Source organism: Cebidichthys violaceus, unplaced genomic scaffold (genome assembly GCF_023349555.1).
Source record: "Cebidichthys violaceus isolate CVI_PGR_0920_01 unplaced genomic scaffold, fCebVio1.0.p SCAF_7, whole genome shotgun sequence".
Classification (NCBI taxonomy): domain Eukaryota; kingdom Metazoa; phylum Chordata; class Actinopteri; order Perciformes; family Stichaeidae; genus Cebidichthys; species Cebidichthys violaceus.
The window spans coordinates 4330626-4345467 of record NW_027176927.1 but is presented as its reverse complement, the minus strand read 5'-3'; the positions used below and the strand labels follow the sequence as shown (position 1 = coordinate 4345467).

Sequence of the window (14842 nt, the reverse complement as noted above, 5' to 3'; positions counted from 1 at the left end):
GGAAATGTGAGTGACAGACAAACTGTGTGGGACCCTTTTTCCACTTGGGACGTTCCCCTCCCATCCCCCACCCTGTCCCCTCCTGACTCCCGCTGCACCCAGCCTCAGCCCCTCAACCCTCCACATTCCTGCACACACACACACACACACACACACACACACACACACACACACACACACACACACACACACACACACACACTCCTTGCAAGCAGCCCTGAGGAGGCTGCCATGACATCACACCACGTCCCACCACAAGTAGCCCTTTATTACAAGGAACTCAGCGTTTGTGTGGCAGCAGATCGCTTCAGCCCTTCAGCGGAGGACACTAAAAATTGATTGTGCTTTAGGTTATGGGTTTGATGTAATGCTGTCGGTGTGTTTGTGTAGTAGGTTGGTTGTGTTTGTCATCTATTGAGTAAAGATAAAGAACATTAACTGGACCTACTATAGTGTGATTGGTGTGCTGCTGTCCTACCAGTCTTATTTAACTTTGTTGATAGGGACTCTGAGTCTTGATTTAGTTTTTTTATATTCATTTTGCCATGAAACTCAAAAGTTCTTAATTTATAATGATTAGGGCTGCAAAAACAATTTCTGATGACTTTATTGATCAATCGTTTGTTCAGTAATAAGTCAAAATACAGTGAAAAATCCACTTCAGAATTTCCTTCACCCCAAGGTGACAGTTTAAAATCCTAAGATATACTGGATAATACTTGTATACAGTATACTTTAATTTAAGACAATGAAACATTTAAGAAATTGGAACCAGCAAAGATTGTGTCTGTTTAAGTTAAGTTTTGTCAAACTATTTATCAGTCATCATAATGAAATTCTCTGTTGAATAACTAATTGATTAATCCTTTCAGCACTTGTTGGTAAACAACTCATTATCCAACAACAAATCTGATTCTATAACGGCACCTTTAAATAGCTGAATTATGGAGCCGGTTAATCCGCGGACCTGATCTCCTGCTGTGTCTGCAGTTGCATTTAAGACGCAAGATTTAACCTTTAACTTGTGTAGATCTCATCATTTTGAAGTTAATATATTTCCTTGAATGCAGAAGAGAGATAACAGAGCCTCGATGTATATGTAGGATAAAGAATGTAATCATCCCTTCCTGGTATGTTTCATGATGTAGGATTATGTCCCACACGGTAAGCCGCCTCTGTACGCAGCTTACCTCATTTCTCTCCATCACCGGACACTTCCCGTGCACTTCTGTTTTTCCACGGTCACTTCATTAGTCTGGATAGATGATAGGATTTCTGCTGAGATAAGAGAATTGATATGATGAAGCAGGAAATGGTGGGGCTATAGCTGCATCTGTTGTTGCAGCTAGATTGGTGTTGGTTTTGTGGGCGTTGGGAAGAAATCATTTTATCTTCTTTCTATTGAATCACTGCTGTTTACCTGGTCTTTGTTAGGTTTTGGTGTAGTTTGGGGTACATGTTAGGGGTAAAGTATAGGGAGCTGGTCGAGTGCAGTATTAGACTTTAACTGTCATACATCCACATTTTCATTTACTTCAAAGGCTGTGCTAATGATTGATTAAGCTCTAGTGATAAGGACATACATTTACAATATTAACTTGCCTACTGTACATCCCTCCCACTATACTATTTTATCTACACTCCTGCCACACACACTTTGTACTTTACTTTGAGTTGCACCCGTTTTCTTCCATCCCTCCCCAAGCGCTACAATTTTTCTCTCCTGCCCACCGCTGTCATTCTTTTCTCTCTCTTAGGGGATAAGGACTGGTGTGTGTCTTTGTGTGATGGAATTGCATAGTGGGACCCCTGGCTCTGGAGTGGCCATTGTGTGTATGTGTGTGTGGAGTGTGGGACAATGGTGGGAGTGGGGCAGGCCTTGGGGCCAATTGTGTGTGGACTTGTGGGGCCAGGGACCTCTCATTGTACTCATAATGGTGCGGAGTAGCTCATAGTTTGGTGGTGCCTTTGACCAGTGAAGAGACCGCACTTCTGTATGCGTGTGAAACGCATGCGTGTGAAACGCATGTGTGTGTGTGTGTGTGTGTGTGTGTGTGTGTGTGTGTGTGTGTGTGTGTGTGTGTGTGAGGGAGAGTGAAAGAAAGAGTGAGGTAAATGTGGACATCCCAGTCTATTTTTCATCAGTCATTCAACAACGGAGTTTAATGATGATTGTTTTGTACTGCTTCCCCGGAGTGATTGACGTGCTCTAGAGCCATTTTATCATTTATTCTGGACACACACACACACACACACACACACACACACACACACACACACGCTCAAAGTTTCACACACAGTCCTGCCTTATGATGTGGCAGGGCAGGAGACAAAAGGGTGGCTTGTGAGCGAGAAATTGAGAGGGTAAAATTTCACCTTTTCCCTGTGTGGGTTTATGTGTGCGATTGCAAAGCATATGCTTTTCAATCTCAACACACAAGCGCTGTGATGATAAGCGCCATGATTAGCCTTATCTGTGAAAAGTCCCTCGCAGTGCTGACCACGGCAAAAACCACCACCTCTCATTATCCCAATACAGTTTTACAGCCTGGTTTATGAGACTGTGACTCAGGCAACACGCTTTAAGCCTAAACTAGATGATGTTCCACAGCAGAACTGGGTATCTGCTCCATAAAAAAACTGGCAAATTGAGATATGTGCCAAAAAATCCACTTTGATTGCTGTTGTGAACATATCAGCTATTTGGAATACTGCTAAAGCTATTAAGCCAAAAATATATTTGCTTGGCAAACGGTAGGCTAAAATCTTAATGCAGCACTCAATATTTACACTGTGATAATACTTATTAGGTAGTAACGTTTTAACGATTGATTTTCTGACAGACAAAATGAGCATTCCCATTGCAGAGGCAGCATGGCCCACTTTTCCTCATCACAACAGTTCTTCATAAAAGTTTTTGATATGGTCGTCTGCGATGCTTGAAGTTGACAAATGACTTCTGGTGGAGGTGGCCTTCAGTTGTGGAAATGTCTGTATTTAGCCAGGAATGTGTCCAAAGGGAACAATGTGCTCAGCCAGTCGACACTAATGGACCCCCCCACCATTAGTCCTGTGCCGCCCTTGACCAGGGAGACCAGAGAGAGACCACAGCCAACAGGGCAGCATTACCCGTGGTGCTTCTGACCACTGTCCAGCACTGTTAGTGGCTTGTCCCCCGTCCCCCCCGCCTTAGGGTCCCACACATTAACCTCAAATGTGGCCATTGAATTCTATGGATTATTGTCCTCTCAGACCTGTTTGATCAGCTGCATGATTGTGATGTTTGACACCAAAGAGCTCCATTTAAAATGCACTTTCTTTTTAACGTGGATAACATAACAGCATAACTAAATGTGTGTGTGTGTGTGTGTGTGTGTGTGTGTGTGTGTGTGTGTGTGTGTGTGTGTGTGTGTGTGTGTGTGATGTGAGTTGAGCCTAGTTTTACTGCGATGCCATTGGTTGTAGCCACAACATGACCCCATATTGACTGTTTTGGTTATTGGTAATGGGGTGGGTCTGCATGTCTGGATGGGGGGGGACTGTTGACAGATAACTGTAACACTTTGACTAACACACACACACACACACACACACACACACACACACACACACACACACACACACACACTGCTGCTTTTTATTGGAATTCTTGGACCTCCCACATTCCTGCTTAGAAGGTTAATAGTTGCCGGCTGTGTTGCATTACACATGAGGGGAAAACACAACAGTTACTATCTCTGCAAGCCTTTCCTGAATGCACTAAGTGACTTGCAAAGGCATGCATACATTCATATACATTATATAACAGTTTTAATACCTCCTAAGCACAATATGAATAAAACTGATTGGAAAAATGCATTCAAAATAACTCCTATTATTTTAAGAAATGAGAAGAAGATTTTAAATTAAAACTAGCAGCTTCAAAATGCTCCCACATTCTTCCATACACACACACACACACACACACACACACACACACACACACACACACACACACACAGAATGTCTTTTTTCAAATGGGTATCAAACTTCATGTTGAGAATGCAGTAGGGTGTGTTGGTGTGCATGGATTGACCTGCGCTGTTCAGCAGCTGTTTGTGTTTGCGCATGCATGTGTATTGTAATTTAATATGGGGAGTTTACAGAGCTGCATTGTTGTAGAGGTGACTCAGAGCGAGGCGCAGAATGGCATGTTTTTCTGTAGAAGAATATCAAGTGTGTATATGATGGAGACAGGGTATTTCTGGGTGGGCAGCTGTGCAAAGGTATCCCTTGTGAACAAAGTGTGTATGTTGCTGCATGTGGGTGTGTATAACAGCTTTTCTGGTTGTGGCGGCGCCATTGAAACTGATCCCGAGTCTGATGATATGTACCCGCACACACACACATGTGAAGATCAGGTAACTCTATTACTCTGATCCTTCCAGATGAGGGGTTTTATCTTGAATCCTCACAATATAATGACCTGTCCTTTAGGTTAGAGCCTGGAGTGTCACCTCTCTGCTGGTTGGAGTATAATCAGGGTGTAAGATGGCACTTAGTCAGTCAGTCAGTCAGTCAGTCATGAAGCTAACTCTTCCTTCAACCCTTCCCCATTGCACCACCTCTAAACCACACTACAGCCCAACTACCTGGACTGGCTCGACACACACACTCACACAGTAGTTTCTCGTAATCCTCTGCTGATGCCGCTGTACCTAACACCGACCATTTTTGCCAATGGTGGGATTTGGCCCGTGTGTTGTAATCTATACGCCTAATGTTCTTAGATTAACCCCAATAATACTGGTCATGCTGAGGCGTCTTTACCGTTGGGATCAGTGTGGCTGCATAATGTACATTCCGGGCTGGATCAGAACCAAAAGGACGAGATCTTTTATGTATTCTGAATTAAACTGAATGGACACCTATTCAGTAGCAGTCTGAAAGAGCGAACATTTTTTTTAAACTTGCAGTTATGTCATATTTTCTCCTTGTTGATTGTTAGAAAAGAGGAATTACCGCTTGTTCACTGTAATTTGAAGTGCTCGTGTGTGTGTGTCTGTTAAGTGTGGTGTGACAGAGATCAGGCCGTCCCGCTGTCCCGGGCCTTCTGGTTCAGGTAGGTGGTGAGTGGAGTTCCTAACCTCTCTCTAACCCCTTAAGTCCAGTGAAGTCAGCAGACACTCCCTGCAGAAAGGCAGCAGTGTTTGAATAGTTCCTCCGGCTATTTTTATCTGGGAATCTGCTTCTGTGCTGGACCCAGGGAGTGGGGGGGTGGAGGGCAAATATCTGATCTAATTTCGGGACGATGGGAAGTCACCAAAAGGACTTCTGTGCCACTTGCATAGTGTCGATATTTTGTGTGCGAGCGTCTGTGTGGGTTGGCTGTCGGGTATTGAAACGCCGTCTGGCGCCAAGTTAAACTTTCTCTCTTGTCACCCCCCCTCTCACTTCACCCAATCCTCCCTCTTTTTTTTCTTCACCTCCTGCTCTCCTTCCCTCCACCCCGTGTAAGGAATGCGAGATCACGTTTGGAGTTTTCTTTTCAACCAGTCTCTCTCTCTCTCTCTCTCTCTCTCTCTCTCTCCACCTACCTTGTTTCCCTCCCTCCCTCCTACCATGTTCAGACCTGTTCTCCTTTGTACGTAAGAGCTCATTTTGAACTTTGAGCCAACTCACCACAGCCTGTGTATATGGGTGGGAAAGTTATGTGCATTTGAGAGGCGGGGCTTTAAGTGGAAACGCCGTGTCAGAGGTAAAGAAAAGAGTGTGTCTATCTGGGAACAAACTGTCCAAAATGGTTCTCATTGAAATTATTGATTCTGTGTACTTTTAGGCATTGTAAACTTACAACTTTTGTATGAAAGTTAACACCACCTTGTTGGCAAGCTAGCAGCTCTGTGCACAGGCATATTGTGCAAAATAACGACTAGACTCTGCCCGGTGTGTGTGTGTGTGTGTGTGTGTGTGTGTGTGTGTGTGTGTGTGTGTGTGTGTGTGTGTGTGTGTGTGTGTGTGTGTGTGTGTGTGTGTGTGTGTGTGTGAGAGAAAGATATAAGTGAAAAGAGGACATCCTCTGCTAATATATAATATACCTCTCATTGGAATCACAGGCCTGCTGCTGAATGCTGCTCTTTTACAAGAGTTCTGACTTTTGAGCCAGATGGAGCCGTCCTATTGTGTGTGTGTGTGTGTGTGTGTGTGTGTGTGTGTGTGTGTGTGAGAGAGAGAGAGAGAGAGATGGTGTTTTTATTTGGAACAGTTTGATTGTGCACACACAGATGCACATGTCCCTGTAGGGGAGTGAAACCTTTTTAAGCATCGATTGACCCTCCCCATCCCATCATCCTCTCCACCCTCTCACTATCATTTCTGTGTCACCAATCCATGGACTAATACCCCAGTGGCAGCTCCTCTTCCATTAGCCTCCTCCTCCTCTTTCCTCGTCTCTCCTGCTTCATGTGCTTCATGTCACCCGACCCCCGTCTCTCTTTCTCTCACTGGACACCCTGATTTACCAGCCAGCCTGACTCGATGACCAGACACAGCATGGTCGTCTGCTCGCATGGCTCAAAGAGTATAGAAAGCTGTAAGTAACTGTGAACGATGTATCAGCAGCAGTAGGTGGTGGCTGGTGTTGACGTCCCCGGAGTCGACCTGAAAATTCAAAATAATGTAAGCTGAAAGTCAGACTAGACCTCAAGGTATCAAGTGCAAGCTGGCCTGAGTGCATGTTCGTACATGTGTCTATATACACACACACACACACACACACACACACACACACACACAGCCTTGGGCTCCTTCCAAGATGTGTGGTCATGGGCAGAATAAAGTGCGGTGGATTGCACTCACAGCAGGACAAACATCTGACTCTATTTTTGCCCGCTGGCCATCGTCCTCTTAAATGTTCATAAGACTTCCTTCCTCCAGGACACCGGCTTTTTTCTTTGCTCTCCAGGTGTGTGCCTGTGTGTTGCTCTCCGTGTGTGTGTGTGTGTGTGTGTGTGTGTGTGTGTGTGTGTGTGTGTGTGTGTGTGTGTGTGTGAGAGAGAGAGAGAGAGAGTGCTGGCCTGAGAGAAACTGAATAATGCATTGGATCATTGGAAAGGTATTTATAGGAAAGCAGAGCGATGAAACTTTAATGGCAAAGCCGGCCATCAGTGCTGCACATCATATAGCATATCCTCCTCCTTGCAAACACACACACACACACACACACACACACACACACACACACACACACACACATATTTGGAATATGCTCATCTCATCACTTATTTCCTTAGCAGATTGTCCCTAAGTGAGTTGGCCAGCCCGTCTTAGAGTATGTGCTATACCACTCTCCAGTCTTTTAGTGCCTTGACCCAAACATATCCCATATCCTATTTGATGTAGCTTTATTTTTTTTGTCTGGTCATCCCAGTTGCCTCAGTGTTTTGACCCAGACTTGTTATTGCATGGGATCAAATTTAGATTATATCTTCAACACACTTATTTATATAGTTGGGATCCGTTATCAATCGTTTTGGGTTATTTGCTGAAGTTTGAGTAAATCATTCATGCTGGAGATTGAGAAGTAATTCACTTACCAATGCTCACTTTAATCCTTTGATTAGTTATCGCGCTGCAAAAAATAGCCCATGTTTCAAGATTTAATTTGAGGAAAGATGCATTTTGTATCTTCAGAAGCCTTTTAATGGTTTACTACTATTGAATACTAACAGGACTTAGTGCTTGGCGGTATGACCAAAAATGTGTATCACGGTATTTTGTAAGATTATACCGGTTTCACGGTATATCACAGTATATTTTTTTGCATTAACGCATTAATTAATTAACGCCAAAACTATTTTATCGCGCGTTTAATTATTAAGCGGACAAGAACCGGCCGGCCAGCGAACGGTGAACAGCTGTTTGTGTGGCGTATCTTCTGTCACTTCCTGTTTCCTTCACCTACATTCCCCTGGGTCCTAAGCCCCTCCTGTACAGCTTCTTATCACCCTCTATGTACCAACGTACATTTATCACAAATACCGCACATATTACACGGTACTCAGCGTTACATATGTGTCTAACCAAAATATCCAAAAGCTAGCGAGCTGTACCCAGCATGCCGATAGGCGGTGTCATTTTATAAATGTACAATTATTAGTGTTACAAATTGTTTATGTGTCACTAACTGTTGTGTCGTGGTGTTTTGCCATGTTAAAGAGCGTTAGTTGTGGGTTATTAATTGTTGTGTTATTTTTTTTACAATTTGCATCCTTGGTTCATGACATCAGGGTTAAGCAGCTTGCCCAGCCCCCGCTGTCTGTGTGTGCATGTGTGCATGTGTCTGTGCTCCAGTGCCTCTGTACAGTAGCCCTGCCCTCGGTCACAATAGTTTTATCCGTGTCCATTTTTAGCATCAGATGTGGCCCAATGAAATTACATAACAACCAGGCAGTTACATTCGGGTGGCTACACACACACACACACACACACACACACACACACACACACACACACACAGTGATTGTTGTTTTAGGGGATTAGAGCGTTTGATGAAGAGAACAGTGAGCTGGATCCCCTGACCAGTCACAGGGTGAGAGGGGGAAAGGAAAGGAAAGCAGGGAAGAATGGATCAAGGCTAGTGGAGGGATTTGCAAAGCATGAGGGGAAATATGATGGAGGAAGAGGAAGTGGACAAAAGAGAAGTGAAGGACAAGAAGGCTTTTAAATCCAGTTAAATGGAAGGCAAATTGTCCAATGCAGCAATATATAAGGGTACAGGATACATCACATACTCAATGACATTTAAAAACACTTAAAGACACGGAAACGTAAATCCTGAGCAAGGAATCCGTTGTGGATGTATGGTCAGACATCACATACTGTGACATACTGTGTGTGTTTTTAACTGTCAGCATATGCAGCTGTGGTAAATATTAATACTTTTGTATACGTGTTCCCTTGGAAACAAGTCCTAAGTGCGGCATCTCTTGCCTGCCAAAATATGTCAATCAAATGATTACGTTGTTGACTGCAGGCTACTGAAAGAGTCCTGAAAAAGAAGAAGTGTTGTGAATGTGATATTAGTGAATTACTTTAGCCCGTGCACACACTAATATACACTAGGGTCTTTGTAGTGTCTCTCTTACACATGCATCTAACATCACACACACATTCTTATCCACAGCTCTCTCTCGCTCTCTCTCTCTCTCTCTCTCTCTCTCTCTCTCTCTCTCTCTCTCTCTCTCTCTCTCTCTCTCTCTCTCTCTCCAGCTGGCCCCCAGCTAGTGTCCTCGCTGGTTTTGTGTGTGGGTGTCGTGTTAGTCGGGTTATTGTGTTCGTCTGGCCCAAGTATTAGCCGGGTTGTGTGCAAAAGGTACACTTTCTCCCTTAGGTTAGTTGTGAGAGGAGGCAGAGTGCAGAGGTGTGTGTGGGAACGTGGGATCTGTGTGTGTGTGTGTGTGTGTGTGTGCGTGCGTGTGACTCATTGATGTCAGCCATGTGAATGTGTAAGCTTGTTTCTCTGTGTAGTTTAGGGTTGGGCAATAAGTCACATTTTTTGCCACAATCATGCTTTCATCCGCGGTGGCCGATGTTTGGTTTAGTTGAATTTCATTATTAGAAATAAAATTCCTGCCGTGGAAAGAGGTCCAATGCCCAATTTTTCCAGTGCGTCTTGGTGTTTTAGAGGACATTTTTTGCTTGGTGAATTAAAGTAAATGGAGGCTTGGTTTAACGACTGCAAAAGTATTTTTTTTAAATCTGCTTCCAGACTCTCCCACAACTTGTGCAGTATAATCCAAGTCTCGTTTATCCAGTACTTCCCAAACACATACATCAAACTATTTAAAACTCTTCCTCCATTACCGTATCGCACTCGGGAAAAACAGTTCTCTCCGAAAATCCAAAGTAACACGTGATGAGTAACTGATATACAAATGGTCAATATATACTTTATGTACCAAATTTAGTGATCTGGTTAATATGCAGAAGTAGCATTACGAAATAAGGGGAAGGGAAATGCAGAAAAAAATGTTAACGCCTCATGTTCACATTGACGGAGATTATTTCATTTTCCACGATTGTTATCCAATCAAAACTCAGATAGACATCGGCAGCATATTTTAGCTAAGACAACACAATATAGATGAATTGAATTGACGGTAATTGAAGTACTTCCTCCTTAAGAGGGCATTGTGAATGAGTCTGATCTATTGTACCATGTGATCTATTCTACCATGTGTGTGTCATCAAATGGGTTTTGTGGAGGTGTAACTGGAAGCCGGTGCAGCTCTCACTTCATGGGGAACCCCCCCGTGCTACTTTACACCTCGGATGGATGATCTGAGCCCTTTTCAATCGGGACAATAGTTTTGAATGTATGCCGTCAGTCTGTATAATATGTGTTCACGTCTTTGTGTGTGAAGTGTAACCGAGATGTAGCACCGTTGTATGTTCACACACATGTACCCACCCACACAAACACACACACATGCCTCATGTTATTACTTCCACTGAGCAGAGGTAATCGGTGTGTGTACACTCAGCTCTTGCATAACAGCACCAAGCAGTATACTGACGGAGGGGAGAAAGTTCATCTCTCTCTCTCTCTCTCTCTCTCTCTCTCTCTCTCTCTCTCTCTCTCTCTCTCTCTCTGCCAGTCAGTGTTTTATCACTGTTGACTTTACTTCCGCATCACTTTTCACTTCCTTCCTTCCTTGTCTGAATTCTCTTTTTGTCTCATGACACCTGTTATTTTTGTTTTTCACTTTATTTGCATGATATGCCAACAGCAACATCTAACAAACCAAATGTGTGGAGAGGAAAATCACAAGTAAAAGCATGTAGCACACAATATGATAATAGAGATGAATATAGTCTACATGGAGTTGTAACAATTAACAAAATAACAATTATTTACTGATTTTCATTATTGATTAATTTGATGATTACTCCTTTTTATTTATAGATTTATCCTTTTGTCTATAAAACAAATTCCCACAGTCCAATATGAACTTTGTCATGACTTTGTCATGATATAAAACAAAAGAAAAGCAAAAACAAGTTTTTCATTTGGGAAAAGAAGAAGCTCTCGAACCAGGGAATGTTTGCACAATGTTTGCTGAAAAAATAACAAACGATTAAGTGACTATCAAAATAGTTGCCTACTATTTTTCTAAATTAGTTGTTTCAGCTCTAACATTAATTCAAACACATTGTAGACTACATGTTAGTTTTAGGATTTCTCCATCTATGGTGTTGAAACCAAATTACTCCCACACAACTTGATGTCGGATGGTTTGGTGTCGTGAGTATCTGTTCATTGTGGCTCGCTAGTTAATTCCATTGTGTTACCAAAGGGAACAACAATTGCTTAATTTACTGATGGGGCAACAGGGCAGTAGATCAGAGTAACAGTGCATTTGCCCAACACCACACTCGCCACAACCTTTTTTACTGACCGAATATTCATTTTATTTTTATTAATTTTAAGATATACAACACGAGATTAACCTTAAATCGTGTGGTCTAGCTTTCTGTGTGAGATGCATGACTGGCACCATATAGTACAGCAAGGTACCTACAGCAGCTGACTTTTTGTATGGTCAACTTCTTCAAGGTCTCCCATCACACACCTCTGTATCTCTTCTTCTCTTTCTCCCTTGTTCTTCATTTCAGTATTTTGCCCTCTCATGTTACATCATCATCAGTCTCTCTCTCTCTCTTTCTTTTTCTCTCTCTCTCTCTCTCTCTCTCTCCCCCCCCCCCCCCCCCCCCCCCCTCTCTCCTCCTCTCTCTCTCCTGGGTTCTTGTATAACGTCCAGCTTTATTTGCTCCAGCTGAGGATTCTAATCTCTCCCACGAGGCCGAGCGCCAGAGCAAACCAGGAGAGGAGCAAAGAGGAGCCGAGCGAGTCGACCTTTCTAACCTGCCCGTGTGCGCTGCTTCGTTAACTCAATCATTCCACCAATTATTGAGATCTGGAGCATGGCTTTGTTTACAGTCAGCACCAACACGGTGTTATGTGTGTGTAAAAAAAAAAGAAGATATTTCATCGTTAATGCCTTCTATCATGTAAAGTGTGTGTGCTGGCGTGCGTGTCTCACCCCCTGCTGCAGTGTTGAAGGTGCGTGGTCTCTCTTGGCAGCCCCATGCTAACTAGGGGATAAGCAGTGATTATCTACACAGCCTGCAGTAGGAGCACGCACACACACACACACGCACACACACACACACACACACACACACACACACACACACACACACACACACACCTTGGGAAACGATGATGTGCACATTCCACCATTGTGGCCAAATGTGCTCATATCAGTGGGAACACGCGCTGACCTGGCTCCAATCCATGAAGACACAGTGTCACCATAATACATTCACAGGCGTGTGTGTGTGTGTGTGTGTGTGCGCGTGTGTCTTGCAACTGCAAATACTCCACGCTGAGCAATGTTCATTGAAGCAAATTTTTCCCTCTCTGATTCCTCTCATACACACAGAGGCACAAAGACCGTATGCTGGCTGGCAGCAACGTCTGTGCGAGGTGAATGTTACGTAAGGCCGATCAACACTACTTAATCAGCTTTAGGAGACACGCTTAACAAGCTGACCAAGTGGGGGGGTGTTAGAGGAGGCGAAAGCGGGGCACAAGACGAGAGCAAGGGCACAGGAAAAGGGGCTTGATGGGAGAACGGGTGAGAACGGTAGGAGAAAAGTAGTGACAGGCGGTGACACTGCATGTGTCTCTTGTCCCTGTTTACGACGACAGGATAAACACAAACACATAAACACGCTGTGCTCTGCCCTCTGAGTCCCCCTCACAGCCCACTGTCCTGCACTGTGGTGTTTGCCAGGATCCTGTGTGTGCGTGTGTGTGTGTGTGTGTGTGTGTGTGTGTTTCTTGCGATTGGCTCTGTCCACTTAGGACAAAAGATGACCGTGTCTCCCCACTCTACTGAAGACAATACAAGTCTTTGTATGGGCCCACGTATTACAGCGGACACATCTAGCCTTCCACAGACGTGAACCTGATCTTTTTTACAATCAACACGACAGAATGATGAATGTTGAATTCACTGAATCCGCCACTGAAAACGCCACTCATGCAGGTTTTTATGTGCCGGGAATATGAGCCAGTTACCGAAGCTAAGAACTAAGCTGTCACGTAGTCAGTGTTGGTGAAAAATACACTAAAAATTCATCTTAATAAAATAAATTATTATTATTAAAAAAATTACAATTATTTTTGTGATTATAATGGAAAGGTACATTTTGGTTTCAATTCTTATGAAGAAAATATTTAAAGCACTGTTGAAACATTGTTTTACTTTTGAGCGTTGACCTCTCCTGTGGCCAGCATGTCAAAACCACAGGTTGTTGGTTCTCCCTCTTCCTTTTGTTTCAAACTACAAATGAGTCCCATTTGGATGATTTACGATCATTAAAGAGAGCACCGTTTCCAAGCACTCTGCCTTCACATTTGTCTCTGCTTTTTCGGGGGCAAATTGAGCCAAATTATGGTCTTTAGCTTTCTTTTTTTCCCCGCATTCTCTTTACTTGTGAAGGCAGTTTGTTGCTCTTGTGGTTCACCACTGTCAAGTAAATGTAGAAGAATCACTTGAAATCTAAATGACTGTATATCAGTCATGATGAACGTTTGTTCTGGTTGTGACAGTGACCCTGTCTTTACCCTGCTTCTTTTGTACCGTATGCCTTTTTATTTCTTTTTTCAACACTCATTCCTCTGCTTCTCATTTCTTCTCTCTCCCTTTTTGACCTTTTCCCAGTTTTCTTCCTCTCAATCCCACACACACACACACACACACACACACACACACACACAAAAACCTCCTAAAGAATGACTAGCAGATGTGGACAGAGCTTTTTCCCTTCATCTAAAATTAGCTGAGATAGAAGAATGGCAGGAAAGCGCACAGGGTTGGACGCACAAACAGGAGGGGTAAGGGCGGGATGGGGCATGAGTGGAGAAATGGCCGAGAAGTGGAGGAAGGAATAGGTTGATGGGACTTAGTGGAGTTGTGTGTATTTTTGGTGCTGTTCACACACGTTGCTGACGCACAGGAACCACTTAAGATGCAAAGTCTACCACCGCCTGATACATAAAATGTGCTTTTATTAGTGCGTAATACACTGTTAAGTATTGCTGCAGACCGGTGTGAAATACATTTAATACATTAAGGAGCATCAGAGGTAATAGTTTGAAGCAGCAAAGCAGAGCTATTAGCTTCAGTCAGTTTCTCTCACCATGATGCAATGCTGCTGCCCATCTTTAATTTCTTCTTAATTACCCATCAATTAGCACTTTGGAAGCTGTATGTTGTACACGGTTCCAAAACTGCTCTCCCCCAAGCAGCAGCAAGGTGTTAAGGACAACAATGCCGGTTGGCAAGCTGCCGATGTCCCCTGTTCACTCATCACCCGAGGGCCCGTTTAGAATAAGTTAGGCTTATGTCTCCCCCGATGCTCACATGTGTCGGATGGGAGCGCGTTCGCTCGGTCAACAAGTGATACTTTTATGTTGTTTTTCTGCATACGAGCACGGTCGCTGTACATTTTTGTTCGTGTAGCTTTTCTGATAGTCGCCTCCACTTTCTTCAGAAAACACGCTGGGTAGCTGCGTGTGTGTGTCTTATGTTTGTATCGTACCACTCAAGTGCAAATACCGTGTGAATGCAAAGCCGGCATCATCAGCACAGTTGGCAGCATCAGAGCAGTATACCGGAGAAAAACACGACTCCCCAGAGCCAGCCACCTATTCCACTCTCACCTCTAGTCTGAACAACAGCACGCAGCTCATAACAAGAGGCGCACACAAACACACACACACACACACACA

General features: G+C 43.7%; 1 protein-coding gene across 1 annotated transcript in view; it reads left to right on the top strand.

Annotated features, from left to right (window-relative positions):
- erfl3 (Ets2 repressor factor like 3) overlaps positions 1-14842 on the top strand; it is a 43879-nt gene that overhangs the window by 1500 nt on the left and 27537 nt on the right. The window lies entirely within an intron of this gene.